Raw genomic sequence first — 12,977 nt, forward strand, 5'->3', positions numbered from 1 at the left:
CAAGGGGCATGTATGGAGCATGCATACTAGTCTAAGGGGCATGTATGGAGCATGCATACTAGTCTAAGGGGCATGTATGGAGCATGCATAATAGGTAAATGACTGTCACTCTAATGCAGGGATATGCAATTAGCGGATCTCCAGCTGTTGCAGAACTACAAGTCCCATGAGGCATAGCAAGACTCTGACAGCCACAAGCATGACACCCAAAGGCAGAGGCATGATCATGATGGGACTTGTAGTTTTGCAACAGCTGGAGGTCCGCTAATTGCATATCCCTGCTCTAATGCCTCATACACACAACTGGTTTTCCCGTCGGAAAAACTGCAATGAGAGCCTTTGGTCGGGAATTACGACCATGTGTATGCTCCATCGCAGTTTTTCCAACGGGAAAACTGGTCGTGTGTACGAGGCATTAGAGCAGGGATCCTCAAACTACGGCCCTCCAGCTGTTGTAAAACTACACATCCCATGAGGCCTTGTAATGCACTGACATTCACAGACATGACTAGGCATGATGGGAATTGTAGTTCCTGAACAACTGGAGGGCCGTAGTTTGAAGACCCATGCATTAGAGTGACACAGTCATTATTAGGAAGTCTGCCAGTAGCCCAAGAGTGACACGAACATTACTGGGAAGGCTGTAGGTTTTTCCCCCAAAAAAAAGAGCAGGATCTCTTTTTTCCCCGTCGGGAAAAAATCCTTTGCGGGAAAACCGTCTGTCTGTATGCTTTTCCGATGGGGAAAAAAAGCGCATGCTCGGAATCAAGTATGAGACGGGAGGGAAAAAATAGTGTTCCTAATGGAGATAGCACATTCGTCACTCTGTAACGGACTGAAAAGCACGAGGCTGAAAAGTGCGAATCGTCTCTCAAACTTTTACTAACTCGAGGATCAGCAAAAAGCAGTCCAAAGGGTGGCACCGTTGGAATTGAACTTCCCCTTTATAGTGCCATTGTACGTCACACCGCTTTGGACGGGCGGAATTTGGTCTGACCGTGTGTACGCAAGACAAGCTTGGCCGAAATCGTTTTTTTTTTATCCAACGGGAAAACCGGTCGTGTGTACGCGGCATAAGGCTACCTACAACCTCAGAAATAAGCGCACACATTTACAAGCATGTAAAGACCAGTGATACCTGCATTTGATCAGGTCACCTGAAGGACTTTAAACCATTTTATTAGTCAGGAACAGCCCTTGGTATGTGCGGAGGAGATGAGACACAAGCCAATTACCACATTTGTCGCATCAGGAAGGATTATAAAGATCAGAGAATAGGGAGGATTGTACAGCAGGTGATAAACTCCTGTATGCTTCTGAAAACTGGTCAATGAACTGCCAAGCTGCACCTGTCCAGGAGTATAAGCCCCACCTAATCACTTAAGACTTGACACCAAGTGAATCTTCTGCAGTGAACTTCCAACCTTGCATAATCGTGTCACATGTCATGTACGGGATCCTCTGCATGTCTAGAAATAAAGAACAAAGGCCCGGATTCAGAAAGAAGTTACGACGGCGTATCTCCAGATACGCCGTCGTAACTCTAGTGTGGGCCGTCGCATCTCGGGGTCTGATTCATAGAATCAGATACGCCTCAATGTTGCCTAGATACGAGCGGTGTAAGTCTCCTACGCCGTCGTATCAATTATTTCAGTAAATATAAACTGCTAAATGGCTTTTCTCATCAGCAGTATATAGCAATCTGTCAATCTCCGATCGTGGCAAGGAGCCTCTGACGAAGGATCTTTACCACGTGATCAGCTGTAACCAATCACAGATGATCATAGCGTGAACCAGGAAGTTCGGTAATCGTCTGTTCCTTGGTTCACGCCGACAGGCTCTCCTGTCGGGGGGGGGTGCACTGATAATTAGCACATTGATTATCAGTGCAGCCCCTATCAGAGGTGCCACCACAGCTGCAAATCAGTGCCCATCAGCTGCCAGTCAATGCCCACCCAAATCGCCAATCAGTGCCAATCAGTGCCCCATCAGTAACGCCTGTCAGTGCCCTTCAGATGCCCATCAGTAATGCATGTCAGTACCTTCTCATCAGTGCTGCCTATTAGTGCAATCAGTGTGGCCTATCAATTCCCATCAGTGTCCATTAGTGATGCGCATCAGTGTTGCCCATCAGTGCCCATCAATTCTAAATATTAATGCCGTCTCATCAGTGCTCATTAGTGCCCATCAGTGAATGAGATAACAAAATGTTATAACAAACGTTTTTTTTTTTTATTTCGCTCATTTTAGTTCAGCAAAAAATAAAGGGCCTGATCCACAAAAACTGTCCGTAACTTAACTTTTGCCATTTAAGTTACACCGCCGCAAAATCTCTACCCAAGTGCCTGCGGTGTAACTTAAATCCATCCGGCGCAAAGCGTGCCTAATCTAATGGGGCGAGTCCCATTTAAATTAGGCGCGCTCCCGCGCCGGACGTACTGTGCATGCTCCCGACGTTATTTTCCCGACGTGCTTTGCGCGGATTTACGTTGCGCCGGGTTTTGAGAATCGCGACGGGTGTAAAAAAAAAAAAAAGTTGTGGCGGGAAAAAAAAAAATGACAGCGGCGCGGGATAGAAGGGTATACTTTTACAAGGTGTAAACAGTTTACACTTTGTAAAAGCAGCCCTAATTTTGTGACGGCAAACTAATACTTACAGAGAAAAAACAAAGCGAAAAAGCTTCGTGGATCTCCGTAAGTGCTAATTTGCATACCCGACGCTGGATTTCGACGAGAAATGCCCCCAGCGGCGGCCGCGGTACTGCATCCTAAGATCCGACAGTGCAAGTCCCTTACACATGTCGGATCTTCTGCCTATCTGTGGATCAGTTCCATAGATAGAAACAGGGATACGCAGGCGTATCAGTAGATACGCCGGCGTATCCCTTTTGTGGATCAGGCCCAAAAAACCCAGTCGTGATCAAATAACACCAAAATAAAGCTCTATTTGTGGGAATAAAATTATAAAAATTTAGTTTGGGTACAGTGTAGCATGACCGCACAATTGTCATTCAAAGTGTGACAGCGCTGAAAATTGTCCTGGGCAGGAAGGGTGGGAAAGCGCCCGGCATTGTAGTGGTTAAGTCCCTTCCAAAACCGCTTTTCTTTGGAAATGCTGTAACATCTAACGTGGGAATACATTGAAGGTCAAAGAAAACAGAGCGGGTGACATCAAATGGTTACTATCTATATCAACGTGCTCTGTTTTTTGATAAAGCAAACACGCAGTGCTGAAGAATTGCCTGGCTTCCTTCTGATCTCTAGTGTGAATAAACAGACAGCTCAGGATGAGTCTTCAGAATAAGCGTGATGTATTTTCAGTTGGAAGAGACTGACCCAATAACTTGTCTGAAGCAGAAGTAATGCGCTGCTATGGAAATGGTGCTTTCTGCTTACTGCCAAACTTCACGTGCAATTAAATCACTCCTCTCTCTCCTTGCCAGATAAAGCGGAAGAGCCTTAAATCTCCTCGCCCTGCCCAGATAAGCGATGATGTGGAGGCACAGCACGCCTGGAAAAATCTTTAGTAACCTAAAAAAAGTCAATGGCACCCTGTGTGGAATTGTTAAACACCAGCTAATATATGATGCTGTGTTGTCATGACTAGATATTAAAGCAAGCTCAATGCAACACAAACTCAGATATTTAAGTCAAAGGGCTAGTGAAAAAGTGTTCATTGTGCTCACCATGAACCGATGAAAGGCTGTGTCAAGAAAAGGCAAGAGAAGAAAAAAAAAAAAGACGAGGCAGGGAGAAAAGAAAGAAAGGAGGAGAGACGAGGCAGGGAGAAAAGAAAGGAGGAGAGACGAGGCAGGGAGAAAAAGGAGGAGAGACGAGGCAGGGAGGAAAGAAAGGAGGAGAGACGAGGCAGGGAGGAAAGAAAGGAGGAGAGATGAGGCAGGGAGGAAAGAAAGGAGGAGAGACGAGGCAGGGAGAAAAGAAAGGAGGAGAGATGAGGCAGAGAGGAAAGAAAGGAGGAGAGACGAGGCAGGGAGAAAAGAAAGGAGGAGAGACGAGGCAGGGAGAAAAGAAAGGAGGAGAGACGAGGCAGGGAGAAAAGAAAGGAGGAGAGACGAGGCAGGGAGGAAAGAAAGGAGGAGAGACGAGGCAGGGAGGAAAGAAAGGTGGAGAGACGAGGCAGGGAGGAAAGAAAGGTGGAGAGACGAGGCAGGGAGGAAAGAAAGGAGGAGAGGAGAGACAGGGGAAGGAAAGCAGGCGAGACTAGGAAAGGAGAGACAGGGCAGGGAGGAAAGAAAGAAAGGGAGAAGAAAGAAAGTAGGTGAGACAAGGCAGGGAGGAAAGAAGGAGAGATGAGGCAGAGAGGAAAGAAAGAAGGAAAGATGAGGCAGAGAGGAAAAAAAGAAGGAAAGATGAGGCAGGGAGGAAAGAAAGAAGGAAAGATGAGGCAGGGAGGAAAGAAAGGTGGAGAGACGAGGCAGGGAGGAAAGAAAGGTGGAGAGACGAGGCAGGGAGGAAAGAAAGGAGGAGAGGAGAGACAGGGGAAGGAAAGCAGGCGAGACTAGGAAAGGAGAGACAGGGCAGGGAGGAAAGAAAGAAAGGGAGAAGAAAGAAAGTAGGTGAGACAAGGCAGGGAGGAAAGAAGGAGAGATGAGGCAGAGAGGAAAGAAAGAAGGAAAGATGAGGCAGAGAGGAAAAAAAGAAGGAAAGATGAGGCAGGGAGGAAAGAAAGAAGGAAAGATGAGGCAGGGAGGAAAGAAAGAAGGAGAGATGAGGCAGGGAGGAAAGAAAGAAGGAGGGATGAGGCAGGGAGGAAAGAAAGAAGGAGAGATGAGGCAGGGAGGAAAGAAAGAAGGAGAGATGAGGCAGGGAGGAAAGAAAGAAGGAGGGATGAGGCAGGGAGGAAAGAAAGAAGGAGATAAGGTAGGGAAGGAAAGGAAGAAGGAGAGATGAGGGAGGGAGGAAACAAACGCAGAAAGGTAGAAAATAAGGGGCAGGGAAGGAAGAAACAATAGGAGAGTGAAGGAAGAAGATGAGAGCCAAAGAAGGAAGAGAAGGGGAGCCAGGGGAGAAAGGAGAGGAGAAACGAGGAAGAAAGGAAAGAAGGAGAGGAAAGGCAGGTAAGGGAGGAAAGGAGGAGAGGCGAGTCAGGGAACAAAGAAAGAAGAAGGCTAGGGAGGGACAAAGGAGGAGAGGTGAGAAAGGAAGGGAGAAAGAAAGGTAAGAAAAAGGTGATGTGATGCAGGGAAGGGAGAGAGGAAGGAAGGAGAGGCAAGACAGGGAGGAAGGAAGGAGGCGCAAGGTAGGGAGGAGGAAGGAAGGGAGCAGAGGCAAAGCAGGAAGGAGAGACGAGACAGGGAAGGTGGAAAAAGGGAGTGGCAAGGCGGAGAGGAAAGCTAGCAAGAGAGAAGCGAGGAAGAAGAGTTAGGGAAGGAAAAATAGGAGAGCCAGGGAAGAAAGGTAGAGAAGGGAGGGAGGAAGGCAGGAAGAAAAAACAAGGCAGGGAAGGTAGAGGGGAAGCAAGGAAGGAAGGAACAGAGGCTAGGCAGGAAGAAAGAGGCTAGGCAGGAAAGAAGGAAGAGGCTAGGCAGGAAAGAAGGAAGAGGCTAGGCAGGAAAGAAGGAAGAGGCTAGGCAGGAAAGAAGGAAGAGGCTAGGCAGGAAAGAAGGAAGCAGAGGTGAGGCGGAGAAAGAAGGAAAGGTGGGGCACTAAAGGAATGACGAAAGGAGAGGCAAACCGGAAAAGAAGGCAAGGAAGGAAGGGAGGGAGGAATGAAGGAAGGAAGTCAGTAAAGGAAAGGAAAAGCAAGACAGAACGGGAGAAAGGAAGGAAGGAGAGGTGAGGCAGAAAAGGAACGACGGGCAAAGAGGCGAGACAGGAAAGGAATGAAGGAAAGAATGTAAGGCAAAGCAGAGAAGAATGAAGAGGTGAGGCAGGGGATGTAAGAGAAACAAGAAAGGAGAGACGAGGAAAGGTAGAAAAGAAGGTAAAAAACATTGAGTGTGAAGAAAGGAGGATATGATTAAGACAAAATAGCAGAGAGAAACAAAAAAGGGGGGGGGGGGAGGAAAGGAGACAGGAAGGATACAGCATGAAAATAATAGGAAAACTGAGATGGCAAACAGATCTAAATCCAGAATTACTTCAGCACATGAAGACCTCCAGGGCTTGGATTTAACGGCAATTAAATTGTGAGTTTGGTATCAGTTGCTCTGCAATACAGAAAATAAATACTGCCATTATCCCCTTCTCCTTTATGACTGTTGAAAGCCATAAGCTACTACTCTGTTTTTAAAAATTGTTCAGATGGGCTCATAGTAAACGAGAATATAAAAATATAACCCGCTATACAGAAGATGCTATTTTATCTATAAACACAAGTTCATCCCATTACGACCCGGGGATCAATTAAAAGTTTTACAGATCAAATGTTATATTTCTGTGTCAGGCGCATACCTCGTGGTGACTCGGAGTGATCTGAGGACGAGAACATTGACAGAAGTGGGACTAAATTAATATTGCTTTTTATGGATGCCTTCAACAACAGTGTATCAACATCCAACTCTACCTGAACAGATACGGGTTTCCATGAAAACAGTGGATGATTTTTCACAATTAGAGGGAATAAAATACATCTATGTAGCTGGCGCTCTCTCTTCCTTTCTAAAAACTAAAATTTAGTATACTGCAGTTTACCAACGCCTAATTCAAATGGGGCGGGCACCATTTAAATTAGGCGCGTTCCCGCGCCAAACGTACTGCGCATGCTCCGTCGGGAAAATTACCCGACGTGCATTGCGCTAAATGACGTCGCACAGACGTCATTTGTTTAGACGTTAACGTAAATGGCGTCCAGCGCCATTCACGGACGACTTGCGCAAACGACGTGATTTTTTAAATTTTGACGCGGGAACGACGGCCATACTTAACATGGCTTAGAACACCTAGGGCTCAGCCCTAATGTTACGACACGTATCTCGACGGAAACGATGGAAAGTTAGAGCGACGGGTAACGCGGACGTTCGTGGATCGCCGTAACTAGTCATTTGCATATTCTACGCCAACCGCAATGGCCTCGCCACCTAGCGGCCGGCATAGAATTGCATTCCTAAGATCCGACAGTGTAAGTCAATTACACCTGTCGGATCTTAGGGCTATCTATGCGTAACTGATTCTATGAATCAGCCGCATAGTTAGGACGGGCGGATCACAGAGATACGACGGCGTATCAGGAGATACGCCGTCGTATCTCTTTTGTGAATCTGGCCCTATATTACCATATTGGCACATGCCATAAAATGGATATAGAAACTGTTAGAGATGCACCGAAATCACAATTTTTTCCAGATAGAGAAAAAGATGCTGATAAGGGCACTGAAAATGCACACGATTTTGCTGCGATTTTAGCACAATTATTCTGTTCTTATAGTGTGTTTTTCATAGGTCGCGTGACTCAAAAACCGCATCAAAAACAAAACGTAACACAAGTGCGTTATTGATGTGTTCTTGCTTCTTTTTCAATGCATTTCAATGGGGAGGTGCATTTTTGGTGCAGTTTTTTTTAACTGACCTAAAATGCAGCAAGCAAGATTTTTTAACACCACAATGGACCTGTGTGAAGAAAAACGTAGAATTTAAAAGGGATGCATTTTTCTTGAGCTCGTCTTGCGCTAAAAGATGCCGATAATGGACGACAAATGATGAAAGTCATATCCACGGCTTTATAAATATGCCCCTTAAGGGTTAATTTACTAGCTGCGCCCTCTGAAGAGCAATTCACGGTTGATCGATTTTCAGGAGGTGTCATGTCGCCTCATCGCCTGTTTTAACCTCTAAACACCGCCGCGCTGCAAATGGGTCCATTGCATGGGTCGCTTTCAGCAGGTAATACTGGCCACTTAATATGATTGGGGGGAATGTTTGGCACAATGCAAAGCATCAAACAAGTGTTTTCACTGTCCCCCCTAACCCACAAGTGCAAATCTAGCCAAAAAGTGTAAAAATCCATACACAAATAACACTACAAAATTAGCACTAGCATTCGTTTTCCTTTCGTGCCTTCATCTCCATAGAATGCCAATGTCATTAGGAAGAAAAACACCAACAGAAAGATGAACCAAGAAATAATCAAGTAATAATTTTTAGAACAAATGCCTTCCATGGCGCGTTGAAAGCTTTTTATGTGCTACTAAGTGTTTCTTTTTTAATGATAAAGCCACTTAGATGCTTTTCACAAAACTTTCAGGATCTCTGCATTTTACAGGATGGATGCAAGGAGGGTAATCAAGGATGTATTGAAATCTCAGAGGAGGACTAGACCAAATATAAAGAGAAGATAAAACCAAGAGATGGGGAGACGGAAAAGCTGATCAATGAGAAATCGGAAAGAAAGAAAGGAAATAAACAAAGGAAGAAAAATAAGAAAGGCAAGGGAGGAAAGGCAAGGGAGGAAAGGCAAGGGAGGAAAGGCAAGGGAGGAAAGGCAAGGAAAGAAAGGAAGGGAAGAAAGGCAAGGGAGGAAAGGAAGGGAAGAAAGGCAAGGGAAGAAAGACAAGCGAGGAAAGGCAAGGGAAGAAAGACAAGCGAGGAAAGGCAAGGGAGGAAATGAAGGGAGGAAAGACAAGGAAAGAAAGGAAGGGAAGAAAGGCAAGGGAGGAAAGAAAGGGAAGAAAGGCAAGGGAGGAAAGGAAGGGAAGAAAGGCAAGGGAGGAAACGAAGGGAAGAAAGAAAAGAAAATAAGAAAGGAAGGAAAGGAAATAAGAAAGGGAGAAGAAGGGAGGGGTGGAAAAGGGAGGAGAAGAGAGGGGCTTGGTGGGGAGGGTCTGGGAAGAGAAGGTAAGAGGGGAGGGGAAGAGAGGGAGGAGAGGAAAAAGAAGAAAGAAAAATAAGACATGCCCACTAATAACACCCTTCTGGCACTCGACACAACAACTACTGTCTCGCCTCTTCGGAGAGCCGACACCCATGACACCAAAATTCTTCCTGTTGGGCCTTTCTCCATTGAAAATAACCAAACCCCATAAGAAGTAACTTGGGCATATTCTCATGGCTGCACGTTGCTTAGTTGCCCTTAACTGGAAAAAGCGCTCCCCACCCTCCACAGAAGCCTTTTATGCTGGGGTCAAGGATGTTAAGCTCATGGAAAAAATGACCGCTAGGATGCGGGATAGGCTGGAGGACCACAATAAAATCTTGAAGTTGTGGCATCTTCGGGAGGACCCACCTGAGCTGGCGTTGGAGCCAAAGTGGTAACCCTTTACTCTCCTTTATCTCCCGCCCCCTACTTTTTCCATTCTTCTCTTCTTTCCCTACCCTTCTCTTTCTTCTCGTTCTGTTAAATTTTTTATATGCCATGTTATATATGAATCCAGAAATCCGGTACAATGAACTACCGTTCAAATTCAATGCTTTTATTGAAGCTGTAATGTCTCTTGATAATTGTAAAGAAGGCCTTTCACTTCGATACTTTGGTGTACTGTTACGCTTTGATCACATTCTTGTACTGTTATTCTATTGCTATGATTAACTAATAAAAATGTTGGAAAAAAAAAAGTGCAAGGTATTTGGTACAACACAGACCCTCCCTGGATCAGAACGTTGCTCCAAACTGGATGAAAGAGCCAGGAGGAAACTGGTCAGAGAGGCTACTAAGAAGCCTACAGCAACTCTTGCCGAAAAAACCCGAACGTCGGTGCGGCTCTATACGGCGCCTGCGCACCGACGTTCGGGTTCTGTCGGCAACCTGTGACGCGCAGTATGCGCCGTTCGGAAGCCTGTCAATCACAGGCAGTGCTTGGGAACGCCCAGTCCCGCGGCATTTCCGGGGGGTGAAAATTGCGATAACGAGGTATGTGCTGAGAAAAAAAAAAAAAAAAAACACTGGCATTCTGTTGGTAGGATGGCTCGACTCCATGTGATGTCAGAATTTTTTTTGAGGGTGAACCTCCACTTTAAGACGTTGCAAGAATTTATGACAAAGAGTGGTCATTGTGTACATGTGACAAGTTCTCAAATTTTCCACAAATGTGGCTTGTATGGGAGGGCTGCATAAAAAAAAGACACTCCTCTAGAAAGGCCACATGAAGTCACAACCAAAACACACCTTGAAGATTCCGAGACCACATGGATACAGCCAGATGAGACTAAAATTGTATTATTTGTCCACAACACCGAACAATAAGTCTGGTGGAAGGCCTATACAGCTCACCATCCAAATAACACCATTCCTACAGTAAAGCATAGAGGTGCTAATATCCGGTTATGTGGTTGCTTCTCTGCAGCAGGAACTGGAGCGCTTGTCAGGATAGATAGAAAATGGATAGGGCAAAATACCATCAAATTCTTGAGGAAAAACTGCTGTTGTTTGCCAGAAAGTTGTCAATGGGAAAAAGGTTTACCTTCCAACATAACCACACAGTGATTGAAGGAGAAAAAGGTGAATTTCCTTGCATGGCCTAGTCAGAGCCCAGACTTAAACCCCATTGAAAATCTGTGGAATGCACACTACTAAATCCCATAGTCCATCTCAGGAGCAAGCAAGAGAGGGTGGCTATGGTCCTACATATAGTGGGGCCATGGAGAATGACCGTAACCACCCTCTAACAGGAAATCTGAAGAAAAAAAAAGGAATTTGGAGGAGGCTAAGAACAATAGAGAACTTATATTTGAATAGAATTCAGTGTCATTTTAAGCTGGCCATACACTAATAGAATTCTGTTAAAAAGAAAATTCTAATGGTTAGTGGGGTCAAAATGATGATTGTTTGACTGTACAGTAGTAGTTAGTAGTACAGTAGTGAAGCAGTCGGATAAACAAAATGTCTTGAATAAACCAATTTCAAACAGTGAATGTGTTTTTTGTTCATTCCAAAATCAAATAGTTAAAGCAAATCAAATTGTGAAGTACTTTCAAGCGAGCATCCGTCAAGTATCTGTTGGCATTATGGAATATGAGTGAGATTTTTAGTATGAATATTGGTAGAAAAAAAGGATTTTTGTACTCACCGTAAAATCCATTTCTCTGAGTTCATAGACGGACACAGCCTTCATTGACCTTAGGGTTATGCTTCTTCCTACCAGGAGATTTCTCCTGGTAGGAAGAAGCATAACCCTAAGGTCAATGAAGGCTGTGTCCGTCTATGAATGAAAGAGAAATCTACTAGTCCACAGCCAGCTTAGCCGATTGGAGACTTTTTCTATTGTGTTGTTTAGCGTGCTTGTCCCACCCTCAGACACACAGATGAATGGAGTATTGATCAACGACTGTATTACAGTGGCGTCACAAATCTCAGCAAAGCACAGCTAATGAAAAACATTAGGAAAGATTTGGAGAGTCATTTATAATTTAATGACTTAATTCCCACTCAGAACGGGAAGGGAAGCGTCCTATCTCTGGCTAGCTCCTGGAGGCAGACGAGACCTCTGGTAATATATGTATGGGCAATTAAAGCCTGGACCTATAAACAGACCATAAATAACCCGAGATACATTCCCGATGGCAGCATTGGAATAATGGTTTATAATAGGATGGAATCACATCAGTGCTTCACACTGCCGACCCTAATGAACCACATCACAATCTGAATTATTACTAATTATCATTTATCTAATTGTTCTGTCAATACTGTCACAAGAAAGCCTAGGTCAGGGATCTCCATTCAAAACACTGGAAACATACCTAGACTAGAACTACTATCTGCCAAGATATTTTTACTATTTGTAGCCGTTATTGTGATTGATAAGCCACAAAATAAAGCCACTGGGTGACCCCAGTTTAGCTAGATTGCACTTCAGAACAATTGTGGCATTCAGAATGTCTTTTTGCCCCCCTTAAATAGCACCTTCTCTTTTTCTTGTCTTTATCCATCCCTTGATGCACTATTCTGCCAACTGATATGAATAATGACATTTTCCATTGATACAAACATTGGGGCACAATTCCTCCCACTGACAACAATGGAGCACAATTCCTCCAGCTGACACCAACAATGGATTCCTCCCACTGATACAGATGATAGAGCAGCTTGTCTTACAGATACCAACAGCAGGGCACTATTCCTTCCACTGACACCAATAATGGGGTACTATTCTTCCCACTGACACCAATAATGGGGTACTATTCCTCCCACTGACACCAATAATGGGGTACTATTCTTCCCACTGACACCAATAATGGGGTACTATTCTTCCCACTGACACCAATGATGGTGCACTATTCCTCCCACTGACACCAATAATGGGGTACTATTCCTCCCACTGACACCAATAATGGTGCACTATTCCTCCCACTGACACCAATAATGGGGTACTATTCCTCCCACTGACACCAATAATGGGGTACTATTCTTCCCACTGACACCAATAATGGTGCACTATTCCTCCCACTGACACCAATAATGGGGTACTATTCTTCCCACTGACACCAATAATGGGACACTATTCCTCCCACTGACACCAATAATGGGGTACTATTCCTCCCACTGACATTAATGATGGTGCACTATTCCTCCCACTGACACCAATGATGGAGCACTATTCTTCCCACTGATACCAATAATGGTGCACTATTCCTTCCACTGACACCAATGATGGAGCACTATTCTTCCCACTGACACCAATGATGGTGCACTATTCCTCCCACCGACACCAATAATGGGGTACTATTCCTCCCACTGACATTAATGATGGTGCACTATTCCTCCCACTGACACCAATGATGGGGGTGCTATTCCTACCACTGATAGAAATGATAGGGCACTATTCCTCCCATGACACCAATGATGGGGCACAATTCTTCCCACTGACACCAATGATGGGGGTGCTATTCCTACCACTGATAGAAATGATAGGGCACTATTCCTCCCATGACACCAATGATGGTGCATTATTCTCCCCACTGACACCAATGATGGGGCACCAACATCTTAGGGAAGTCGACGGGTCAACTTCGGTACAATCAGCCTGCCCCATACATGGCTTGGCATTCGGCTGATCCCTGCTTAACCAGCTGAATTTCAATCA

General features: G+C 45.0%; 1 protein-coding gene across 2 annotated transcripts in view; it reads right to left on the reverse strand.

Moving 5' to 3' along the window:
- Positions 1-12,977, reverse strand: part of CCDC85C (coiled-coil domain containing 85C) — a 148,125-nt gene that overhangs the window by 18,270 nt on the left and 116,878 nt on the right. The gene's annotated exons all lie outside the window — the stretch shown is intronic.

This window comes from Rana temporaria, chromosome 13, assembly GCF_905171775.1.
Source record: "Rana temporaria chromosome 13, aRanTem1.1, whole genome shotgun sequence".
In the NCBI taxonomy this organism is placed as follows: Eukaryota; Metazoa; Chordata; class Amphibia; order Anura; family Ranidae; genus Rana; species Rana temporaria.